The following is a 27,223-nucleotide window of genomic DNA, read 5'->3' as shown; positions in this document are numbered from 1 at the left end:
TTTCCCAAATCTTTATCATGACTAACACATGTCTTTTGCTGCTTTTGTAATAAGCACTTGCATCCATATTATACACTTTATTCATTAATATTATACTTTATAGACTTATTAACTATAGCCTTCCATTTTATGTTAGAAAGACGTGCTGTGCTACACAGGTTACTCTAAAATGCATAGAAAAAAGTAATCATCCTGCTGTGTATTCTGAGCTGGCTAGGACTCCAGGTACATTCTACCATGTTAGGCACATGTAATCCTATTGAACTATGGTTGATTCCCTGAGGCAGAAAAACAGGTATTAAGTTTTTGTGCAGATACTTTCACATAGGACCTAACACATGAAAAGTGGAAAGTGGCTGAATGAAGTTGTTAATGAAGAAAGGCTGAGGCTGTTATTCATGTCCTTGCTTCAATACATCTCTCTACACTCCTGCTGCACACAGAAACAGCACACCATATATCCAAAGCCTCATGCAAAGAATAAATAAAACAAACTAATGATGATCTGAAGCACAGCCATAGGATCACTAATTGGATGTTTTAATGAGAGAATTGTAGATGTTTCTGTGGGACCATGTTATGTTTATAATTTATTCAACAGTCAAACTAGGGTTTGAATATTTTTCTTCAATGTTTATCACTTCCTTTTGGTTAAAACTTCACAACCATTTCTTGCAGTGTGCATGTATATACATACATATATCATATATATACATATATATGTATACACATACACACACACACACACACACACACACACATATGATTTCATTACCTTCAATCATCCTCTTGGGTAAGAGAACAGCAGAACTTCCTCCTCCTGCATAACTGTAACTCGCTAGTCAATAATCAATCCTCTTCCCATCTTTCCTCTTGGATTGTTCTTCCCACAGTCTCCTATTCTCTGTTGTTCTCTGAGCTGAGCTGAGCTCAACTTGTTTTGAACCCATATTTTAGAGAGATTATGAAGTACTTGTCTCTCTGTATTTGACTTATCTCATTTAACAAAATTATTTCCAGTGCTATCTGGGTTGTTGCAAATGACTGTATATTTAAAAATCATTTTATGGTTATATTATATTCCAGTCTGTGGAATATATGTGCATATTTTCTACACTCATTTATAGTCTATGTTCATTTAGGCTGTTTGCTTTCCTTGGCTATTTTTACTGTAGCCATCTACTACCTGAAGATGTCTTTAATTACTTAGATATTATTTACCTTCCTATATTTTGAATTTTATGATAAACTAGATAGGGTTGTTTTAGATGTTTAACCATACTATGGTGATGGAGACAGATCTTAGATATTCATAGCCTAGTGAGTAGGTAAGAAAGTTTAGGTTGCAGTGCTATGAGGCCACTATATATAATTATTCATGAATTGCAATATAAAACTTGTTACAGTTTGCAACTAAGCAGGATGCCCTTTAATACCAGAATGATTTCCATGGTTATATAGAAGACCCAAGGTAGTTTCCACAGGAATCTACCAATGTGAGACATTTTTCCAGACAGACAGTTACAATACAGAATCAATCATCTCACTGAGATACACTGAGTTTCAATACTACCCTAGTAAGTGCTTGCAGTTACAGCTTAATTTAATAGTTCACTATTTGGGACGTTTTTATATTTCTTCAGAAACCACGTACTTTACCTAGAATTTACAAAAAATTGTTAACATATTGAGCAATCTATTTCATTGCATTAATTATTCCCAGGCTCACATTTTTCATATGATAATTTCACATTTGTTTATCTTCTAAACTAATAATTAGACCATAGACTGAATAAGTCATGATTCTGGAAAAAAAAAACATACACATTGCTCTCATTTATTCAGCAGGAAGATAAACAAGTTCAGCAGCTTTTTCAGGAAGATGAAACTAATTTGAAAATCAATATTTGTGAATGAATGTGGTTACCAGTTAATCCAAAGTAATTAGGTCCCATGTTTATTATTCTAAAAGTCTATGGCCTCTTTAAACATTAAAGACAATATATTACTTCATATTATCTCTCTTTTTCAATATTCCTTCTTCTCACTTACATAAAGTATATTTTTATTTTTGATACAAAGTTTCACATAGCCCAGGCTGGCCTTCAACTTCCTATGTGGCTGAGGCTGACCTTGGACGTCTTACCTCGTCTGTCTCTGACAGCCATGTGTTGGATGTAGACCTTTGCAATGATTTTCAGTGGGGATTTCTTGTCTCTCTGTATTTGTTTTTCTCATTTAACAAAATGACCTCCAGTTTTGTCTATATTTTGCAAGATAGATTATCTGTTTAATAAAATCCACAGCCCCATCTCTCAAGGCAAGGGTCCTTGAATATGTAAGTGTGCAGTCCCTTTCACAATGGTTCACACATAGTACTCTATTATAAACTTAAATGTCTGTTATCCCCATTATGTTGTGATAACTTTGAAAAAGAATTCTCTAAATACCACAAATGTTTGATGATCTCTGATGAGTTGATTCTTGTTCAAATAAAATTTTTCCTGGGATGTCAAATGATGAGACTTGAAGGTTTCTAAGTTTTTCTGTTGAACTCAGAGTTGAATTAAAAGTTTTGAATGGCATCCCCAAATCAAAATACATATGTTCCAGTTTTATATATTATGTACTGTATTCAAAACAATAATGTTCTCAAGATGTTTCAAACATATACATATTGTTTAGATAGTAGATTTTACACATATGTATATACATTTATAAAGCATTATATATATGTTATTAATATGGAGTTATTTTTTAAAATTCCCAAGTAATTGTCTGTATTCCTGACAAGTAGATTTTTTTTCTTGACATAGAAGAACTTCTCAAAGCTTGGAATGTGGTTTCTTACCTCCATGTCCTGTTCATTGGCTTTTGTGCATTGGCTATCACAACATTAATTTGTTTTGTGTTTTTAATCATAGTATCTGCTGGAAGCCTGGCTTCGAAATAGACAGGATATCAAAAGGGATGTGGTGAAAGGTGATGCTGAAATGAAACCACTTCACACCAGCAGTTCCTGCAGCAGATGACAGATGCTGCATATCTCTGCTGTGCTGGGACATTTAATTACATCCTGCTGTGCCTCTCACCACTGGGGCAATGCTGAAGCTCATTGGCAGTCAGTATTGGAATGGAGACTGTTGTGGTCAGACACGTTGACTCTGGTAAGTGACCTGTGTACTCTGGCTCTCCTATCTGATGACTGTTTGACATTGAGCACTGTTTCTCTCTGGATCTCACTTTATTTATGTGTAAACCCCTTCCTTATCTTGTATCGAAAATAACTTTTTTCATACAATAAATCTGATTATGTTTTCCTCTCTCCCAACTACTCTTAGATCATACCTACTCCCAAACTCACGCAAATCCACACCCTTTATTTAATCTCTCTTGCTAGAAAACAAAAGGGAATCTTAATAATTACTACTACTGCTACAACTACTAATACTACTAATAATAAAACAAAACCAACCCCCCCCAAAAAAAAAGAAAAAAGGAGCCATACCTCTTAGTTTGCATCTCTCCTGGGAACTTGGCGATAAGTGGATATGTTAGTCTATGTCAAATATTTAGGAATATAAGTGCAACTATATAACGTAATAATTTATTTTATTATTAGTATTCTTTTAGATGTGTTTACTTATTTTATTTCTGTGTCTGAGTATTTTGCTGCATGTATATATGTGTTGTATAAACATGTCTAGGGCCCATGGAGATCAGAACATTGAACTGGCGTTGATTAATTATTGTGAATTAATATATAGTTGCTGGGAAACTGAATTCAGATGTTCAGCCAGATCAAGAGCTCTTTGCCACTGGGCCATTTCTTCATCACCCTGTTAATACTAATTTAATCTCTACATTATGCCAGAGGTGAACAAGATAAAATATAAGCTTAAAATATTTCATTAGAGGCTAACAGTGTCTCTATAGCATGTATATCATCTTATTATTATTTATAGTCGAGCAATATTGCTAACTGAAAGTCACAGAAAATTTTCTACTAGTCAGGCAATATAGCTCTCTGAATATAGAACCGAAAATCCTGTACAAATCCCCTTATAAGAAACCAAAGTGAGAAGACCAGTTCTGAATACCCTAAGATGTCCAGGTATAGGCCAGTACAAAAGGCACAAGGCATGAAATCAAGACTGGGCCAACCTGAGCGAACTTAAATCGCAAACTCACTTGCCATTCTAGTCCACTCAGGCAGCCTCCTGCATCATTGTCAAACCTATCATCATTATTTTCTGAAATACTGATGTAGGGCACAAGACGACGAGAAATTTTCAGGGCTTCTAAATATTCAGGGGAAAGCTTAATGAACCCATGAAAGAGATACTGTTTTTCTGCCATTTTTACCCATAAAAGAAATGAATATTTTCTAAAAATTTCCTTCTTTGAAAGTGACTTTTTTCAAAATATTCAAAGGTTAGAACATATACATAGTCCGCCATCCCAGGGACAATAGACGATATTGATTTCTTCCAGCAACTCATACCTTCTTACACATTTATGGGCTCCTAAATCAAGAAGCAATTTTTGCTTTGTGACAATGACGGAGAAAGTGTCTACCTTTTCCATGATGGCATATCTACTTTATGTGACTTCTTTAATGGAAAACAGAGGGGAAACACAGATTCTTCTGTTATTTGATGCAGGTGGAAATTTTTAAAAAGTCATTCTTTAATAAGAGTGGATATTTACATATCTTAAATCAAAAAAGTAATTCTGTTTTTCTGACATTATTACTTAAAATATGACTTTTCACGTTCTTTTTTTATAAGATTTGCTTGCAGAAAAAAAAAATCCAACCTTTTACTTGATGATCAGTCATGGGATAAACACTATACAGGTGTCATCATCAAACATACAGTGGAAATTGATAAATTAAGCATCCAATGTCAGATTATGATTTTAATACATCATTTATAGGCAGAGTAAAACTTATCTCTTAGAGAAGGCATGACTATTAAGAACTGTGTGGGGAACACTCATAACAATAACAATAATAACAATTAAGTAATTGGAAATTATGATAGCAGAATAGAGTAAGCCACTAAAATTTTTGTTAATAGTATAATTGTCATAAGTTGACATATTGTATAAACACAAAGAACTCATGCATATATGAATAAATACATACTCATATAGGCTGAGGAGATAGCATAATGGGTAGGAGCACTCAAAATCCAAGCATGAAGAATTGAGTTTGAATTTCTAACACCTACAAAAAAAGCCAAACATACCCGCATATCCACTTAACCTTAGCACTGGGGGGTGCAGGGCACAGAGGCAGGTGGATTCTGAGAGCTTGGTATTCAGCAAGCCTAGCAGAAATAGCTAAGTCATAGTTCAGTGAGAGACCCTGCTTCAAGGCAACTAGACTGTGCAGAGCAATGGAGGGAGCTGCTCAAGTCCTGCACACTGCCATTGTCCATTTAGCTGTCAGACAAGTATCATTAACATTAGTACAAATGGAATAATAGAAAAGATTTTCCAGTCATATAAGCAGTTCTATTCAAATATGTTCACAAGAAATAATGTAAAACAAATTATGTATTCTAAATAAGCATATGTGTGAATACAGACTAAAATAACTACCCTTTTTGAAAACCAGCAGCAAGAGAAAACCTAGTGACTCTACTGAGAATTAAAACTTACTGGCACAAGATACACTTACTTTTAAACTGAAATTAGAAAATTGTGATAGATAATATCTTACTTCCATTAGTTTTTGGACAATTTAAAATTGCCCATTAGACACTTTATTAAAGGTCCAACTGGATTTGCTTCTTTTTATTTTTTCTTTTGTAGGTTATATCTAATAAAATTAATCATAAAAGACAGGAGGCTATCTTCAGAATAGTATATTATTTTATTCCAAACTTTGCATGCATCTTACAAAAGGAATCTTGTTGGTCTGAGAGTGAGTAAGGATGCCAGAATCAATGGGACTAGTTTTGAAAATGCATATGAGTTCCTGCTATGTTTTCTTGGCAAGTTTCTGTTTCTCTAGAAATGCGGGCTTTCAATGCCAATCAGATAAAAATCTAATATCTGACTTACTGTAGTTTCTGATATAAATGGTCTTCTTCCCTTAAAATCTGAGGTTTAATTTATATGTCCACTATCCATTTTAAAAATTCTAATAAAATAAGAAATTCATCCCCAACTGAATAGATATCTGAGCAGGTGAGAATACTTGTTAGAGTGTCATAAAAACTTGAGTTCACATTCCCATAACCCATATAAAAGCTAAGTGTCCCCTCAGGCACAGGTCACCCATCACTTTGGTGTATGAGATAGGAAGGCCCATGGTGATTACTAGGCAGCCAGCCTAGGGGCTATTTCAAGTGGAGGGTGAGCTTCAAGTGCAGTGAGAGCCCCTGTCTCAAAAAAAAAAAAAATAAGGTAGACTTGGATAAAGAAGGAAAACTGATGTTTTCCTATGGCCTCTGCTTGGGCATACATACTTCTCTACACATAGGAACATACAGACTACACACACATAGAGCACATTTCCATACATGCATAAAAAGGATAAAAAGAAAAAAGTTCACATTTACCAGTATTAGTACTCCATTATTTAGGGTTGAAATAATAAATAAATTTTAATGATGCACCCTCAAACTGAAATTATTACAATTAATTTAAAAATACTTGGTGCCATTTTAAAGTTGAAACATTCTGTTTTCTTCTTCACTTTGAAAAAAAATCTGCATAAGGAACAAACCAAGAAAAAATTTCATGTCTTTAAATCTTATGTGTCACTCTCATAATATTCAATCATTTCTTTTAAGCACTTCAGAAGGTTAAAAATTAGAGAATTTCTGTATAAATTTCAAGTTGTAATCATTATGTTCCTTGTTGTGCTAACAAAACATCCCACTAGTGCAAATTCTTGAAGAGTTTATTGCGTTTCACTGTTTGAGTGCAGAATCCATCATGGTGGAGAAGGCGTGATGGCAGGAATGCAAAGAACTTGGCCATATTATATCTGCATTGAGGAGGCAGAGAACCAGAACTGTCAGGACAGGCTTGACTTCCCTTTTGTGCTCTGTCCAGGGTATGTGCTTTTAGCCAACGTCTTCCCTGCTCAGGTGAACCTTCTGCCAAGCTCCTCATCGACAACCCAAGGCTACATTTCCATGATGATTCTAAATCCCATCAAATTATCAACAAGGAGTAACCACCACTCAAATTATACCTTGAAGTCCAAATTCTGTTATTTAATTCAGAATTAATACTGTGGTCTTCCAGACAAGTGTAATCTGTGGAGGCTCATCCAGGTTTTGAATGAAGTGCTTTTTAAACCAAACATAGAAACAGTACCAGTTACAATTTTAAATTTGACTCAGTGATGTTAATATCATGGTTAATAGATCTATATTTATTCTATAATTATTCAGAGTTACTCTAAGAAATTCCCCCCCCCCTCAAATCAGTTCACAAATTATTAGATGGAAATTTAAGAAAAGAATGTACATTTTAATAAATATTTATGACCAGAGTAATTTTTGTATTATATACAAATATGCTGAATATTAGCAATAATTCTACTCATTAAAACTGGATACTATATGCCTAAGCTCCTCAGATCTTGGGAGGAGGTCAACCTACATCCTTAAATGACTTTATGTGATTTGATTTTGAATCTCTGACCTAAGTTTTATCTAATGTCCTTTAGAGGGTTCTGTGACCCAATTCATTGAGCAGCCATCTCATGTGATTCTTTTCAGGCTGTGCCCCGGTTCTGATAGATATCTGTCTTTGGAGCCACTCCTCTAAACTAACGCTAATTACACACATTAGCTCCTAGCATGAAAGCCACAAGATAGCAGAACAAGTATCTTCAGAAATTAACCAACACATCTGGAGCCTTGTTAAATACTCCTAAACTGTTCACTTTCATCACTGTGGAAGCATTAAACTTCTGGCCCAATTTTGTGTTGATCTTTTGCAGCCTAAAATATGATTAATGACACACTTAAAGACCAGTTTAATTTTAAGCAAGGAATGTTGTCTTAGTGCCTTTTCACAATACACAAAATAAAAAGTGGCACTTTTGACATTGGCCAAATGACCACGGCAAATTAGCGTTCTTCAATTTGCTGAGTCAATATGCCATCTTGTCACAAGCCATACAGAGTTATATTAATTTAAAGTTTAGTTCTCCAATGAACAGCAGAGCTTTTAGGAAAATGGGCACTTCACAATTATAAATGTAAACAATATCAAGTATCTCTATTACTTCTGTATGGATTCTATTTTTAAATGTGCTCTATTAAGTTTTTCTATTTACTAATATTATTAGTGAAGGTCATTTTATATCAGATACATTGGACTACATGGTGCTCATATTAAACATGTTTTCTGATTTCTAAATACACTTGAAAATCTGAATAGAATAAGATACAGAGGAAGTGAGAATTTGCACCCTTCTTACTTGATCCCTGTCTTTACTTTGGAATAGAATTTATGCCATTGGTTACCTGTTTCTCAAACCTTTAGAACATGAGTTGGTGCCTATGTCTCCAGCTGGCAGAAATAAGTCTGGAAATCTCAGCCCATATTTTCTGGTGACTCAACTCAGCTTTAAAAAAATCTTCAAATACATGTCAGTGGTTGTTCTTCATCTCTGGAGAATCTTGTTACAACATCCAATGAACTCAATACTTTAAAATTTTGATTATAATTATTGACCTGAAGAATGCATGCCAACAAATTAAAAATATTATAATGTAGAAAAAATACATTTGATAACTTGCATTGATACATACAAAACTAGATCATACTTGTAAAATTGCTATAGTTGTATAGTATATGGGTATATATTTAATTATTTACATTTGTATACCTGAATTGCTCTGACTAATCTCAGGCATACAGAAAACATATGAAAGAAGGTAGAAATTTCAATGGATAGACTTCTAACCACAATATTTATAACCTGATATAAAAATAACACTCAAGTATACAGTGTACTGAAAAGAAATCACTTAAGAAATTTATAAAGGCTTTCAGGAATGAAAGGGAGTCTTTTACATCCTTGACTCTGAATATATGGGTATCTATGAACCTGTTTTACTCTTATTTTCCTTCAAAGGCCAAATTCATCATATAAGTCTTACATGTAGGTTTTTTGTTCACAGTCTTGGTAACTCTTCCAATATCATATCCATTGATATAGAAAGGATTCCACAAAGAATTTCTGTTTATTTTCTTGATATGATTCAGAATTTTATATTTTAATGAATTCTAAATCCAGCCAATCTGTTGGCTGTCATCTTTAATGTATTCAGGAGGCAGAGACAGACAAATCACTGTGATTTTGATACCAACCCAGTCTGCAGGTCAGCTAGAGCCACACAGAGAGTTGCTGTGTCAACAAACCAAAAAATTAAAATAATAAAAAAGTCAAAATTTAGACCTTTCATAGACAAGATTATTTCATATGACTTTGTATTTCTTCCCATAGTGGTGTATAAATTGAGGATACTGAGATATTCCATAGCAATTTAATTTCCTTAAAATGACAAAACCGTTGGCTTTCATTATGTTATGCTATGCAACAAATCATTCCAAAATCTGATTAGTAACATAAACACAATTATTTTTCAAAACATTGTATATATTTGACTTCTTTAGACTCATGTAGTATTATCTTCAGTAACTCTTGTCAATAAAGGTCCAGTACATCCAAAAAAGGCCTTGTCATGTCACAGGACAGTCTCAGCTGGTGTGATTTTTTTCTCCCATGAGCCCAATTTGCACAGTATCTCCTGTTCCAAGGACTTTACAACTATTTATTTGTAGATTGAGGCCTAAATTAAAAGAGACCAAAAAGAGAAGCTGCCTGACTACTTCTGGGATAAGAATTGGTTTAAGTCATTTCTACCGTTCCTATTCATTAAAACAAATTATGTTGCCAAATAAAAGGAAGAGAAAGCCAGTGATTCTAGTTCTTGGCAGAAAGAGTGATGTTCCCAGAAAATGAGGCAGAAGCTGTTGGTGAGCATCCTTCTGGATTACCAATCTCAGTAAGGATCTGACAGATCCATACTTTGATAAAATGCCATCTCAGGATAGAAATGTTGAATTATTATTATTATTATTATTATTATTATTAAAACTGAATAATTTAGGGAAAAATCCTGTCCAAGAGACAAGCTGTTGTCTCAGATGCATCTACAAAAGAGACAGGCTCTTGTCTCAGATAGGTCTGTAAAGAAAATTGTTGATCAAACTTCTAAAATACAGAGATAGTTATTTACTGTAGGAAATTTAGCTATGGTGGTTTGAGTAAGTTTCCTTTAAAACTTCATATGTTGGTTTCCTACCTTACACAGCTCCAGTGAAAAGAGGAAACTTTAGTAAGGGGAATCTTAGGAAAGAAAGTAAGAGTGTGAGGCTGTGCCCTTGAAGATAATATTAAGATCCTGGCCACTCATTTTCTTTTCTCTTTGATTCCTAGATACCATGAAATGAGCAGCTCCCTGAGCTACATGTTTCTGGCCATGATATGCTACCTAACTACAGGCCCAAAGATCATGAGACCAACCAACCAAGGACAGAACTCCTGAAACCATGAGTGAATATAAATTTGCCTCCTTATGGGATATTTATTTTAGAATCTTTTAAAAATATTAAAAGAAAGCTGAATAATATGTTACTATAAGATGACTAATAAATGTCATCATTCTGGGCTGTAAGAAAAATGTATTTCTTTTATTGCTTCTTTTTAAAAAATTTTTTAAAGCTAAATGTGCCAAAAAAGCTGTGAATATATTGGAGTGTAAATCAAATAAAAAAAATTCATTCCTAAAACTCTGTTTGCCAAAGTTAAACATCTGATTTAATTATTTTATTCTCAATTAAAATAACATATTTAAATTCAAAGTGTTGTAATAACTTACATTCAAGTTAATTAAAATAAATAGAATTTCTCTCTTCTTCTGAAGATCTGGGCCCCAAACTATGCATTTCATATTTTGAGGGGTATTCAGAAAGGAAAATTTCACACATGTAAATATATTTGATCTTGCTCTGGTATATAAATTATATCTTAATCTGAAGTCATATACACTGTATTACCTTTATCAGTGGTTCTCAACCTTCCTAACGCTACTTCCCTTTAATACATTTCCTCATGTTGTGGTGACCCCAACAATAGAATTATTTTCATTGCTACTTCATAACTGTAATTTTGCTAGTGTTATGGATTGTAAGAATTAGTGTTTTTCAAGGGTCTTGGGCTACTCCTATGAGAGGGTCTTTCAACCCCCAAGGTGGTTGACACCTAGAGGTTGTGAACCACTAATTTTTTCTACTGAAAATTCAACAACACCCCCCCCTGCACACACACACACACACACACACACATATCAAGAAATATTTCTAAAATGCAATGAGTATTGACATAATAAATAACTTAACTTGGTTGATTATTTCATTACAAAGTGGATTACTAAGGTGTCCAAAGGAGAGACAGATTTAAGTTCAACATTAACTATCATTTCAGCCTGTTATTTTTGTATATATAGATTTAGATGACACAGTAATAGCACACTTGGAGTGAGCACAGACATATTTAAAATTATATTCTGCTACTACATTGGAAATCTCATTCACTAAGCAAACATTTATTGAGGATCTGCCACAGGCCTCACACTGTGATATGTGATGGAGCTAGAAAGATTAAGTATTGGGAATATCGTTAGTAAATGTGAGACTAATTAACTTAGAATTTTATGACTTTGTGGACTCAGTAGGTCAACATTTTATTTAGTTTTTATAAGAGGATAAGCAATAATTGTCTATCATTTATAGTGATATGAATAGACATGGAAAAATCAGCTCACACTTTTCAGCGAGCCCCAGGAGGGTTTGGAAAGCAGGCCAGGTGCTCTAGACTCTGTGATACGGCTCTGGACATCAAGACTAAGAGATGATGATGTCATGTAAGATTTCACACTTTAAATGCTGAAAGATAAATGTATTATAACTGTGAAAAAATTGCAACACAAAACTGTGAGATAGCCAGGCGGCAGTGGCACACACCTTTAATCCCATCACTTTGGAGGCAGAGCCAGGCAGACCTCTGTGAGTTCCAGGCCAGTCTGGTCTACAGAGTGGGACCCAGAACAGGCACCAAAACAACACAGAGAAACCCTGTCTTGAAAAATGAAAAGAAACAAACAAACAAACAAACAAACAAACAACAAAACAAAACAAAACAAAAAAAAAAAACTGTGAGATAATCCTTGATATATTACCAACTTCTTGAGGTTAGGAAAAGCTGTGAATCCCCCGTCCCGCAAATTACAAAGGACATGGGCTGACTTTAATCAAAGGGACAAATATAAATGGCCCACAGTATATCCAGGTTTGTTTTTATAAAGATAAATAAAGTGACTTATAGGAAGTTGAAATATAGCTTATTTAATTATTTTTTGAGCATTTAAATTTAAATTTGATTATCATCTGAACATTTAAATCAAAATTTAATATTTTCAATGGTGTTGACAGTGGATACTCCTAGGTTTGAAAGTAGAAAGGGTAATGTGCCTTCCCTATTTCCAGCAATGTAGACAGTTCCATTTCTAGAAAGGGAGTTGCTCAAAGGCTTGATCCTTCCTTATTTCTCTTGAGTATTATGTTCTTGGGTTACGGGCAGAACATTGTCTGTCATGTCACTGTATACTTACTTGTGAGTATTTAGAAACAGTACCATTAAGTAACACATAGTACTCTGGAGAGATGGCTCAGAGGTTAAGAGCATTGGCTGCTCTTCTCAGAAGTCCTGAGTTCAATTCCCAGCAATCACATATTGGCTCAAAACCATCTATAATGAGATCTGGTGCCCTCTTCTGGCAGGCAACCAGAATACTGTATATTATAAATAAATCGTAAAAAGTAACACATAGTAAGGCCTTCAAAAGGTATACATACTTAAGGTTGAAATTTTACTCCGAGGGATATGTTTTTAAGAAATATACATACACACTTACATATATATGCATACACACATATATGTGTATATGTGTGTGTGTGTGTGTGTGTGTGTGTGTGTGTGTGTTTGTGTGTGTATGTGGACTTGAGGACAAAACTACTCAACTACTCACTATAGTACTGTTCATAAATGGGAGAAAATTAGTACATGAATCTAGATATTGGTTTCAATGAGCTACACAACACAAAGCTTTAGAAAAATCACTTAATGACATTTAAATTTGTTCCCAATATGTTAATTTTAAGAAAAGCAAGTTATAAGTTTGGCCATATAACTTTATCCCATTGTTTTAGTTTAAAAACACATGCATGCATACACACATACTCACACACAAAAATAAATAAATACAAATTTGAAAATCCATATCCATGATGGAAATTATATCAAATGCTAGGAAAACACAAAATGTGATTTGTAATTTTCTTTATTTACAAATTTAATTGAATAAATAGATCTGATGTTCACAGTGGAAATATTTGTAAAAATGAAATATATTGTTTATATTTCATTACCATAAATTAGCACAGGAATTTAAAAATATAGATTAGAATTTTGACTTCATTCTGCCCTCTTAGTGAGAAAAAGTTCTGTTTGCTTGTTGGAAACATATCATATTAAGGCAGGGAAGCAGATCACTTTGTGGTGGTATTATGTTCCCCAAAATATTGTGTACCTTAATAAACTTATCTGGGGTCAGAGAACAGAAAAGCCACTAGTTAGGCAGTGATAGCACACTCCTTTAATCCTAGCACTCTGAGGCAGAAATCCATGTGTTCAAGGATACAGACAGGCATGGTGACTCATCATGCCTTTAATCCCAGAAAGCAATCCTTTAATCTCAGGGAGTGGTGGTAGAAAGCAGAAAGGTCTATAAGGATGAGGACCAGAAACTAGAAGCATTTGGCTGGTTAAGCATTTGGCTGGTTAAGCATGTGGCTGGTTAAGCATTCAGCTGGTTAAGCTTCAGACTTTAGAGCAGCAGTTCAGCTGGGATTCATTCTGGATGAGGACTCAGAGGCTTCCAGTCTGAGGAAACAGGAACAGCTGAGGAATTGGCAAGGTGAGATAGCTGTGGCTTGTTCTGTCTCTCTGATCTACCAGCATTTCACCCCAATAACTGGCCTCGGGTTTGATTTTATTAATAAGAACTTTTAAGATTCATGCTACACTACTTAATAAGAGAATTTTGCATATATCCAATAAGATGTGATTTTTTGTTAATATGCTGATTTTATAGACAGATTCCAAATCCTATGGATAAGCTGGAATTAATTACTGCACTTTGAAACTACAGGGAAGAATACCATTGTCTTCAAGTACTCCTTCCTGTCATATCACTTCAGTGTGCCCCACTCCATGGGATTACTTTATTTGAATATGAGTAGGAATCATGCAGGATCCCCTTTCTTGTTCTCTTTCACACATGTTATACTAAATTCACATGGATATCTGAGATAGAGTCAAAATTTACATGCAGGAAATATTGAGAATCTAGATGTCAAACACACTGTTAATTAACAAAGTTAATATATGAGCCAAAGTTCCAGAAAAAAATGTAGAAAAAAAATCTATTGAAAAGTGATTACAAAAAATAATAAGTATATATATGCGTCCATACTTATATATGTATATCTCTAATATATCCAAAACACTGTAACATTTTAACCTGTTTATTAAAATTATACTGACAGTGTAAAATATATTATTTAACTTTTGTTTTACTATTGCATATTATCACTGTTTTATGCATCTAACATCAGTTCTGGTTATTTGGTATGCTGTATCATTACCTAAGCTAACACTAATATTTGCAAGAAGACGTTTTTACATGGAAAGTAATTCACAAAATGAGATAATATGCACATTAAAATAACCACTGGGAATAATTATTTTTAGGCATTCAAAGATATACCAATGAATCTTCGAACTTCACTGCTATTATTTGTTTTTTGGAGCTGTTTTACATTTATTTGTGGGGAAAAATAACTTTTCTGTATGATGTGAAGAGTCTCTTGATTGTAAAACAATTATTCCTGAAAGTGAGGTTATAACATGCCAGAAAACTTGTATTTGATTTCCCATGCTATACATGGCAAACAAGTTATTTTTATTTTAATCTTCAGTACATCCCTTTTTGATGGGATGTTTTTATTTATTTATTTATTTATTTATAATATGTTTTTAACTGAAACAGAATTATGTCACTTCTCTCTTCCCTTAACTTCCTCTGGTCACTTGCATGCCCCCACTCTCAAATAGATGTCTCTTTTTCTTTATTGCTGATTGTGTCTGTGAGAGAGAGGGATTCTGTTACAGAATAAGAATTCCAGGCATCTCCAGGACATAAGCTGGACCATTAGAGAAGAGTGTTAAGTGTCCTAAGACTTAAGAATTCTCCCCTTAGTGTTTCATCTACAAACCACATAGGCATAGTCTACATTAGGCAACAGCAGTGAGAAAAGACCCAGCACATCTGTAAAGTACATATAGCACAACACTCTTCTAAGGTAATTTCTTTGAACACACATTTGTTTTTCTTGTGCTCCATCTTTTTTCTAAATTATTTCTTTCAGTTATTGAGATTATAATATAATTACACTATTTCTCCCTTCCCTTTTTTCCTTTCAAAGGGAACACTTTTATACACCTTTCCTTTCTCTCTTCCAAATTCATGAACTCATTTTTCATTAAATGTTGTTACATACATATATGTATATTTTATACGTACTCCCAAGGGATACATCTGCACAACACTTCCGAAACTGAAGCTCTGGGAACACTTTGGTACTTCTTTATGCAGTGGGATGTCATACTTTGAATATCTATGAAGACCACAGACTCACCATTTTGCATATTTAACAGTCTGCTGCCTAGCAAACACCTTAATGTCACATGCTTTAAAATGTCTGTCAACAAAATTCTTCACCACAAAACTTACAGCAAATATGACTTCCAATCTTGCTCTCCCTTTATTCCTTTGTACTAATCAGGAGATTGACAGAAGACAGAGAAAAAATGATGGGCTGTCTCTTTGCTCTTTTGTTTTCTAAGAGTGCTGTTCTAGGAAATCTATAATATTCTTCAAGTTTACAAAATACTTGCAGGGTATTGCATACAGAATAACTTATCCAGTAATTTTAGACAGACACATGTGAAGAAGAGCATTAACTTTGAAATAATATACACATAAAACTTTGAAAGGAAAATGTCTAAATTCTTCTGACCACACATTCATATCAGCATCTTATATACATGAGTGAAAAGTTATTAACAGCTTCAGTGGGTGTCTTCAACCTCACTCTTGGGAATAAAAGAAGATTGGTTTTCTTTTAGGTATTAACAATATCATCTAGGGTGAGAGATGGCTCAGAGGATAAGAGCACTGGTTGCTCCCCCAGAGGTCCTGAGTTCAATTCCCCTCAAACACATCATGGCTCACAGCCATCTGTAATGAAATCTGGTGCACTATTCTGGAATACAGGAATACATGCAGGCAGAATACTATATACATAATAAATAAATAAATCTTAAAAATATTTCGTCTAATTGTATCATCAGAAGGAATTTAAACAAAAGTGTCCCGTTTGCCCTCAGCTTGGGCTGTATCATGGAAATTGCTTTGCTAATAATATTTTAGAATAACTGGTTACATATTTTATGAAAAATATACAATTAGACTTAAAGAATTAATGCAGTGACGGTCACAAAAGATCTAAATGAAGAACATCTGTATAATTTCCCAAATTAAATTCTTGAATATTTTCTAACCTATTATCCCATGAGATGATCATTTTTGTATTAAATCATAATTTTTAGTAATTTTTGGTATCTGTATAACTAATGGAAAGACAGATACAAGTGGCTTTGAGCATTTCTTGTTAGATTGTGTTCAAAAGGCCTAATATTGTTCCTAAAAAGATCAGGGAGAGTAATTATATGAAAATGTTAAAAAAATAAAGAAATGATAAAATAATTAGGTGCTGGCAAGATGGCTTATTGAGAAAAGCAGGTGTTTCTCAAAGTTGATCTCCTGAGCTGGAACTTCCAGCACCCACTAAAGAGCCAGGCATGGCATTATCTCTGTTTACACCCAGTGGTTAAAGAAGGTAGAGACAGGTAGTTGTCCAGAGTTCACTGGCCAGTCAGCCTAGCTGAATTGATGTTGCAGGTGTGCTGAGAACCCCTGTTTCAAATACAAAGGTGGAGAAAGGTAGAAAAATCACTCAATGCTGATTTCTGCCCAGTCCCCATGCACATAAGGGCAGCTGAATGGCTATGTATGTGTGTACATATGCATGTGTGCACATATGCATGCAGTACACACACACACACATACACACACACACACACACACACACACACACACACACACACACACACACACTGCACCCAAGAAGAGAGCGAGATTTCTCACAATTACTGGGAGAAAATTCCTCATAGCCTCCATATAAACAAATGATTCAAATTGTTGTCATAAACACAGTCCTTCCTCTTCAAAGTACCACCAAACAAACAGAAAACTCACCAGCAGAAATAAATGAGGCCATTGGAATGGTATAAAAAAAGACTAGTGCCAGAAAATTATAAAGTTTGATGGCTTCTGAGAAGGAAACCATACAAGGAAAATTCTAGGCAGCATGCAAATATAGAGAAGCATGAGGAAGTGTCAGTACTGTGCAAAAGGAAATGTTTTGCACTGGAGGCACATGAAAATATAGAGAACCATGGGGAAGTGTCCAGTACTGTGCAAAAGGAAAGCTTTTCACTGGAGGCACATGCAAATGAAGCAGAAGTCCACAAATTCCTTAAAGGTCTGGAGGTGATGAAGTGAAAATAACCAAGAGCAAATGACCTTGGATTAGACATGAAGGCTTAGGAGACCTTGGTTACCTGCAGAAAATGAGTCCGCTAACCGTGTTTATAGGTCCAAACTCACTCCATTTATATAGTAAGTAGATACTTAAAGTACAGTAGAAAGTTTTGAGTTAAAATATATGGAGAAAGAAACCAAGAAGAGAAGAAAATCATTGTGTTCCGCTGTAAGCAGAAGTGGAGAGAGTTGTGGAGAATGATGCAGGCCTCAGACAACGTGAGCTTCTCATAGAAAATTTCTACGGGGTGAACTTGTCATAGTGGAAATTTCAAAGAAACAGAAAAAAAATGCACCATGATGAAGAGCCACTAGACATAAGTAATGAAGGGATTTTCTCCTAAAGTCTAAAAATAGAACCACAATAAAAAAGCAGCTCTAGAATGAGAAGGGAAGAGTCACAAAATACTGGGAAAATATTTAAAGATACACAGGAAAATAGAGGTGCTTTCCTTTTGAAAGCTAAAGGTATAAAACATAAATGGGAGAAACTGATCACCATGAAAAGGAAGTTATTAAAATTTTGTGAGGGAACTTAAGTCAGAAGAATAGATGAAGAAAATACTGAAGAAATATTCCTGAAAGAGTAAATTAAGATGTTTTCATGTTTTTGCAAGACTGAAATGCACAATAGCTAGGCAATTTCAATAGCCAAGAAAGAAAAAACAGACTTCACAGGTTCTAGAAATTAAACAGAATATATACATAATGATTTGTAATTATATTTTTTGTGAACCTGAACAAATCAAAACTACAATTTCTTAAAATCTACCCATAAAATATTGATTAACAATGGTATTAAGTTTTATCCCGAAAGACGATAGACTAGAATACAAAGAAAGCATTCAGATAAGAACATTGATCAACACAGTTGTTTAATGAACTGTAGTACCATTTAGAAAGCAAGAAAATTTCCAGTGTCTAAATTTTAAGGTATCTCAGTACTGTTTTTTAGAACAACTTGCAAATATTCATTGTTACATAAAAATGTATCCAGGAGATTCACAATAGAAAGAAAAATAAATGATAAACTGTTCAGAAAACCAAGCAATAAATTTAAATAAACAGTGGCTGAACACTTTAAAGGACGTTTAAAAATAAATGTTAAAATTAGGATGCTTACTGGCTTTTTGTGGAAGACATCTAAGCCAATCATTCTGTCTACAAAGAGGACAGATATATTACTATATTTATTCTTCATCAGAAAATACTAAGTTTATTATTTTCATATGTTTATCATCATTTCCCACGAAAGTATAAAACAAGGGGTACATATTTTTAAGGTTGTAAAAGATAGAAAATAAATAAAAATTTATGTATTAGAGATTAGATAGGGGGCTCAGTGGATATAGTGTTTTTGTGTATATGTGAACACTTGAGTTTTGATCCCTTGGAATACATAAGGTCAGACATGTTGCCCTACTGCTATAACTCCAGAGTAGAGGTGGGGTGGATAGGCAGAAACAGGATCCCTAGGGATTGCAGACCAATATCCTTTCAAGAACAGTGAACTCTCTTAACAGTTTATGAAACAAGAGGCAAGATATCAATCAATTTTATTCACAATAATTATAGATGTAGATGAATTCAGTTTACCATAAAGACAAAGATTCTGGAGCCACGCAAAACAAATAGGAAGTTGTCGACACAGCATAGTATTGATAGTCTTTAGGTGAATTTTCACACTGTGTGGAGGTGTCTGATGAATACTCCAACAGTTAAACCACAAAAAAATGCCATTCAATCAAAACCGCATTGTGAAAATTGAGAAGAAATGCAAAAATTAAAATATAGAGCTAACATGTACTGTCTTAAACATATTGAACCTATAATGGGGGCCAAAATGTACTGTTTTAATTTATGTTAGTGACCACAAGGAAATATTTCAATAAAATTAACTATTAAAATATAAATATGTGAGTGGATGTGAATCTGGAAATAGATAAACAGTATCTATGCTTTATTTTAAGATATCTGTTAAAATTTCACATTTATTATTGCTTTCAGATGCATGGGTTAATTTGTGGGTATATACTGCTCACATTTATGTTACTGTTATAAAATAATTAACAAAAGCAACTTGAGGAAGAGCTTATTTTTACTAATACATCCAGAGAACTAATGTCCATGATATTGAGAAAATCATGACATACTGACAGGGGCAAGAAATTGGTTGATCATATTTGAATTACACACAGGAAGGAGAGAGAGCTAGAAGGAACTGGGTCTGGGCTACAAACCCTCCAAACCAGCACACAGAGGTCTACTTCTACCAGCAATATTGCACCTCCTTAGGAGTTTCATAATCTCCCAAAACAGTGCCATCTGCTGGGGACTAAGTGTTCAAATATATGAGCCTATGAGGGACATTTTTCACTCAAACAACAACAGGAAATTGTTATTTTAAAATGAAATGTAGTGAAAATGAATAACAAAAGGAATAAAATGCAGAAGCTTTTTGTAATTTTTTTGGGTAAAAGTAGTTATGATATACTCTCATACTATTCTATGCACTGTTTTTATGATCAGAAAATTAAATAAACTCTCTTGGTCAGGTCCCAGTACTTTCTGTATATAGAATGAAGCTATTTTTAATCTGTATGCATCCACACGCTATTACCTCTGAGTCTTTCCACAGTTTTCTTATAAGTATGATTTTCATTTCCAGTTTGGTGATTTACACACCAAATTTAATTTTCTACTAAATACCCAATACAATTGATAAGATGATGATTACAATTTCCATTCTGTTCATTGTTTTATATTATTTTTACTCAATTGATTCTAAAGCTAACAGACAAATATTATAGTAGTAATAATATAGTTATAATGAACCAATGAACACATAGAGAGCTTATTAATTGCTGGGCTTTCTTCCAAGATATTTTTACAAATTAAGCCATTTAATTCTCCTCATAATACTGCAAAGTCAATAGTGTTATTATCTCTATTATGAATGGAGAAACTGAGGTGAAGAGAGACCATTGCTGTGTTGTGACAAATACAAGTGGCACCTAAAATCTAAATAGCCAGGCTACAGAATTTTGCTCTCATTTATTTTGCTATGAAGCTAAGGCTGAACTCTTGTTTTAGCCCCCAAAATGCCCAAGTGCTGAAGGTATATAGACATATTCCATCATGACATACACACACAAACATACATACATACATACATACACACACACATACACACACACTCACAAACACACATCCTCAATTTCAGGTACAACTAGCTTCTGTTGATGTAAATCACAAGGGTCACGATTTTGGAGCAAAAATCTCATGTAAGGATCCCTTTAAAACTGAAAGATTTCTACTGAAAACTCACAAAACAAAGATATTTTTATTCGTGTCTTGCTCTACAGAAATAAAGAAAAGAAAAAAATCTAGTTATGGTGTTGGGAAAATACAAAGAAAAACAGTAAAGTCTTTCTGAACCTGGAGACAGTATTTGTGGGTGCAATGCTGAACACAAAACCTAAAACAGATTTCCATTGTTTCCAAACACACACATACACACACACACACACACACACACACACAAAAAAAAAAAAACCTTTTAGGGAGAATTAGAGAAAACTTGTCAAGTGTTTATTTATTTTTGTCTTTGTTAGATATTTCTCTTTTATTTTAAGATAATATACTACCTGAAAAACCTGAAGCATGGGAAAATAGCAGGAGAGAATATTGAGAGATGAAAGGTTTGTCTACAAGGCTCTACCAAGAAGACCTTTGACTTAAAAGCTTTGTTATAGCTTAGGTCACTGACTCAACTGACAAGTGGGAGAATACACACACCTCAAAACAACAAGATGACAAATTTGGCAGGTGTATATTGTGGATATAAAATTATATTAAAGTTCTAAATACCTAGAGATTTTTCAACGATTACCCAAGGTCTTGATGCTTTGCAGAGTTGAATTTATCTTACAAAAGTAATATTATTTAAGGAGATTGCAGGAAATACTTAAACATATCTAAAAATCTCATCAAGTATATTTTTCTTGCAGCTTTTCACAACAAAATTTGAGGGAAGAAATTTCTATATGCTTATTGAACTAGTATATATACTTCCCACTATTATGGTCATTAATGTATAAATCTGTTTCATGTGGGACAGCTGCTGGTTATGTGAGCATCCAAAAATCCTTCATTTACTTTTTAGGCATCAGGTCTGGTAACCTAGGGTTTATTCCTAGGATTGTCATATACTATCTGAGTTTTTATAGCATCTTAAAAAAACTCTCTGTTTTTTTCTATTATCTCTCATAAATACATTTTGAAAGAAAAGGATGTAAGGGGAAAAAGCTAAGAAAATATGTAATTTAAAAACATAAATCTAAAGAATAGTAGCTAAATTTTCAGAAAGTGGTGAGAAACTACTTTGACATAGTTTTAATATCTCTGAACATAATTTTTCTGTACACATTTTGAAACAGAAATTCAGAAGCCAAAGGAATGTGTCAAGTGATAAAGACAACTAAATCTGTAGAGGAAAATAAAAGCATTTCAGAGATGAATATTGTAATAGATCATATAGTATTATAGCAAACCACTTGGGATAACAATAAAACAAAATGCAAATTTGAATAATTTTTATCGATATGCAAGATGAATAATTAAGATCCAACATGGGCACAAATGGTGATCCAGGAGAAAGAAAGAATAAAAGAAAATGTGTAAAAGTTGGTTTGTCCATGCTCTCGAATATCAGGTAGGCAAACTAAAGATGCAGGGCTGAAAGCATTGCTCCAATGAAAGAATCTTATTTGTATATCCATCAAACACTCAGTAATGGTGTTTTGATAGATGACTGTCTTTCCAAAGAGCAAGAATCAGTTACTTCAGTGATATTGGTGTACACACGACCTCCTGCAGTACAAATATACACAAAGCATATCATAGCTAATATGGAAAGAATTTAATTTTTTAGTTTTATTTGAAATGCCATAGGATAATAAAAAAATTAATAAAGATGAAGTTAACATTGGAATATGAACTCTACCTATTAGGCTTATATAATCTCTGATATTGATTTCTCAACTTTTTTCAGGAAGTAATACCTATATAACTTACAGATTGTAATAGACAATATACTGATATTAATTTTTATTAAAGTAACAATTAATAACATATGAAAAACAATTGCATGATATTTTATATTAATTAACTTCCTTTAACAAATGAGGGGTAATTTAATTTGACCATTATGTACTTAATCTCATCACAGTAATGTTTCAGATCACCTACATTGTTTCCTTGAACTTCATAGGTAAAACGTAATTAAATTTCTTTTGGTCAAAAAAAAAAGAATCTTAAAGTAATGGCAAGAACATGTTGTCTCAGGATGACCAATTATACTAATATTTTAACAAAAATTAAAATTTGATAATCATGAAAATATTCATCTGAGAAAAGCAAGTCATATTCAACAATACTAAAACTTCTGGGTAACAACTTTAAATATGAGATATCTGCAGTACTGCTTACAAATATGCATGTCTTTATGAAAGTATGACTGTTTGATTCTAAAATGATAACTTGTCTTGACGGTGTAAAATAAAATAATGATCAGGCACAGGACAAACAGTGAACCTGTGACTGTCTCTTTATACAGTTGCAGAAAGTGGGACCCACCCAAGCAAGAAACAATGATGAATCAGGGTGTAAATGATTTGAAAGTGTTAGTTCTTTCAATTTTAAAATGAATCTAGCCGGGCGGTGGTGGCGCACACCTTTAATCCCAGCACTTGGGAGGCAGAGCCAGGCGGATCTCTGTGAGTTCGAGGCCAGCCTGGGCTACCAAGTGAGTTCCAGGAAAGGCGCAAAGCTACACAGAGAAACCCTGTCTCGAAAAACCAAAAAAAAAAAAAAAAAAAAAAAAAAAAAAAAGAATCTAAAATAAATTATGGTAATTACAATAATTTCAATAATATAAATCTCTGAAATGATTATCATAATATATATGATTCATATTACTATCAAAATTGTCAGAAAAGGCTGAATGAATAATATAGTGATAGTGTTCTTATGATTAATCTCAATCTGGTATGCTTATCTGTTCTTTAAATTTTATTTCTTTTGCAACCAATTCACCTTTAGATCGTTCTACATTTCTACATTTTTCCTGTTGAGCATCCTAATAGGCTTAACAATCAGGTTAAGTAGAGACCTTAATTTATCCTACACCCCGTTTGGGTAGAAAAATAGCCAGGACTAGATATCAACCTCCTATATGATCCCAGAGCCTCAAGCATTGAAAAGGAAATTTTAGGTTTAGACTTTGACTACTTAGACATTAGAAGACATACATTAGGAATAGACTCCTCACTTATGACCAACAGCTTATAAAAACAGGGCTGTAACTTCAGGTATCTACTTTTCAGAGGCATAGGATCTGGGTCATCAGGCCTTGAGAGAAAACATGGCATCTAAACTGCCAAGAATGTCATTAATTGATCATTGTCTAAGCCTGGTTCAGAAGCCCTTAATCTTAGAAGACTATTGTATAGCAAGTGGCTTGATATACTATTTCCCCTCCCACAAGTATCAGTCCAAGTAGGTCTACAAGTATCCTAGACAGAAATAAGCATTTTAAGAAAATTGTCTTTTCTGCACTTTGGACATCAGATAAAACTTGTCTAAAATATAAATGTGCACAACATATCTCTGGCCATTCTCCAGTCTTACACTTTGAGAGAGTTCTATTCTCCAGTGATCTACTTAGCCATTGGTCACAATCATCCATTGAGAGTACCTATTATACTTATTAATAACCACCTTTCTTCCACACTATATTTGTATGTTTTTTTTAAAATTCTTTCTCCAGAGATCACAAAGAGCAGGGATCTGAGAGGAGTTCCCAGCAATATTCTGTTGACAATGATGTATATTTTGAGAATTGGTTAACATTTAAATATGTATTAAAATGGCTCCAAATCATTTTTTCATAGTTTTGCTCATATATATATATATATATATATATATATATATATATATATATATATATATTTATTTTCCTAAAACAAGTATTTTTACTGCAAATAAATATATAACAGAATTTTGGCAACTTATATCATATACCTTCTTTTTTTATAGAGTAAGATATCATTCTTCTTCAAGGATATCTGTCAATTATTGATGATAGCATCACACTAAGTACTCCTTATTCTTAGAAAGAAGACTATATTATAAGAAACCATCCCCTATAAAGCGCTTTTCTCCCCATCTCATCTTATCATGAGAATTTTAGGTGTAAAGAAATAATACCTCATGATTGTTATTATTAGAGGATGGGATCTATCTTTCAAGCTTTCATATTTTGTTTGGTTATTTTTTTACCAAGTACTGAAGCTTATGCTAGCACATCTCTACTTTACATATTATCAGTATAAATATGTAGTTAAATAACTAAGTGAATATTTCATAATCCCCTTCTTTCTATAAGGAAAATAAAAAGGTATCAGTCTGCTTACACTATTTTCCCTCATCTAAAGACTAGAAGCCTATAGTCAACTTAATATACTTCATACTGTCTGCAAAACATAATTCATTTTGTGTGGGATGGGAACAGAGAGCTCAGACCAAATGTGTGATCATCTGCAAAGTGACCAAGTAAATTCAGTTTCATTATAGAAAGTTATACTTCTTGAAAATAAAATTATGACAGTCACTAGAAATGCTTAATGGAAATAAAGGTGCACATTTGATTTTAAGTGATGGGCTTCTTGCTAAGAGCTGATAACTTATGCATTTATATAACCTCATATAAGCCCCTTATATAAAAGTTTCTTGATTGAAAGTCTTTATACTGCATAGCCATGATTATGCTAAAAAAATCCGTGAAGCATCGAAGATAAAATGACTCTATATTTCTGTTTGCTATACAAATTGTGGCAGCTTTTTTTGTGTGCATATGTTTGTTCTGTGGAAATGTATATATTTACACGTGTTGGGGGGAGGGCTAGAAAAACAAAGCTCAAATATGTTCATTGTAGATTGCAATACACACAAATTGTCGACACATTTCAACAACAATGGTTTTAAAGATGATAAACAAATCCATCAGATAAATGAAAATTGCTTAGAACAAGAGATTCAATACCCAACATATGGTTCCTTGGTTTATAGATATCTTTGAGAAGAAACACTGTCACCATAGAACATTGTGAATCCCTTATTTTCAAGCTGATTCTGTATAATGCCACTGCTCTCCCTGTTTTCTTCCTCAGGATAACTTCTATTTGCTATTCCGTGAATGCCTCTCAGAAGACATAGTCAGGATGTTGATTATTTTAACTTAAGTAGCTTTCATTTGGGGAAACAAGAACTATGAATTCCAATCTCCCCCAAACCCCCAATGTTACACTGTCATGTTAACATTAGGGCTATATGTAGTGGCTAATATGAGAACTCTGTAAAGTTTTGCTCCCAAGTCATCAACTTCTGAAACTTTCATAAAGTATTATAAGATCCTTATCATAACAGGCTCAGCTGGTGTAAATGGGGAGGAAGCACGACTCTACACACTATTATCTTAAGCCGGGTGCAACCAAAATGTCAGAGGAAATTTGATGTACCCATTTGACCTCCACTCTTGTGTTTCTCCTGTTGTGAAAACCCTCCCCCAGGAAACTTTTATAACCATTCCTTTAAATCATCTGTGGATACTGTAAACCCCACCCCTCAGCCCTTGGAGGAAAAAAAAATAGCAGACACATCTTCAGATCTGTCTACCGTTACAGAAAGGGCGTGTAGCCATCAGAAAGTACTAGAATTAGCACTGTCATCCAGTCTTGCCTATTAGTTTTACTGCAGCAAAAGACTAGTGAAACACTGGAAAATAAACCTGTAGTCTCACTTTGCCTGGTTTGATCCTACATCTCCCGATACAGATTCAATACATTTTTCTCTCACAGGGAATAAATGTTTTTAAACCATCAGCATCATAAAAACACAGCATCAATGAAACAGACACTCCCCCCACCACACACATAACCCCAGCTTTTACCTGTTATACTAATACAAAGGGAGAGAAAGCAAGAAAGGCTGCAGCTTGCCCAGCAAAATTCTCATTGTAACAGACAGCGCAATTCTGTACTTACGGATCTTACCAGGGAAATGTCTCGGGATCTTCACAATTTTTCCGCAGAACTCTGTCTGGAGCCCTCAGCCAGGCATGCTGTGCATCCAGGCAGAACCAAGCCGTATGGAATGTCTATGCAGCTGGGAGATAATGGGACTCTTTTTCCCAGCTGGGACTGCAAGCCTTTTATCCACTGAGTATTGCGTGGCTCCTCTCTGGTCTTAAGCATGAAATACGCTCCTCTCCTGCT

At 33.9% G+C, this 27,223-nt stretch overlaps 1 protein-coding gene across 1 annotated transcript in view; it reads right to left on the bottom strand.

Annotated features, from left to right (window-relative positions):
- The window catches only part of Cntn6 (contactin 6), a 354,660-nt gene extending 327,674 nt beyond the window's left edge, over positions 1–26,986 (bottom strand). The window contains 1 exon segment of the mRNA XM_028886665.2: positions 26,899–26,986. The gene's annotated coding sequence lies outside the window, so the exon portion shown is untranslated.
- Between the last annotated feature and the right edge of the window lie 237 nt (positions 26,987–27,223).

The sequence above is a fragment of the Peromyscus leucopus genome, chromosome 3, assembly GCF_004664715.2.
Source record: "Peromyscus leucopus breed LL Stock chromosome 3, UCI_PerLeu_2.1, whole genome shotgun sequence".
Lineage (NCBI taxonomy): Eukaryota > Metazoa > Chordata > Mammalia > Rodentia > Cricetidae > Peromyscus > Peromyscus leucopus.
Note: the sequence above shows the minus strand (reverse complement) of the source record. Positions and strands in the feature narration are given on the sequence as shown.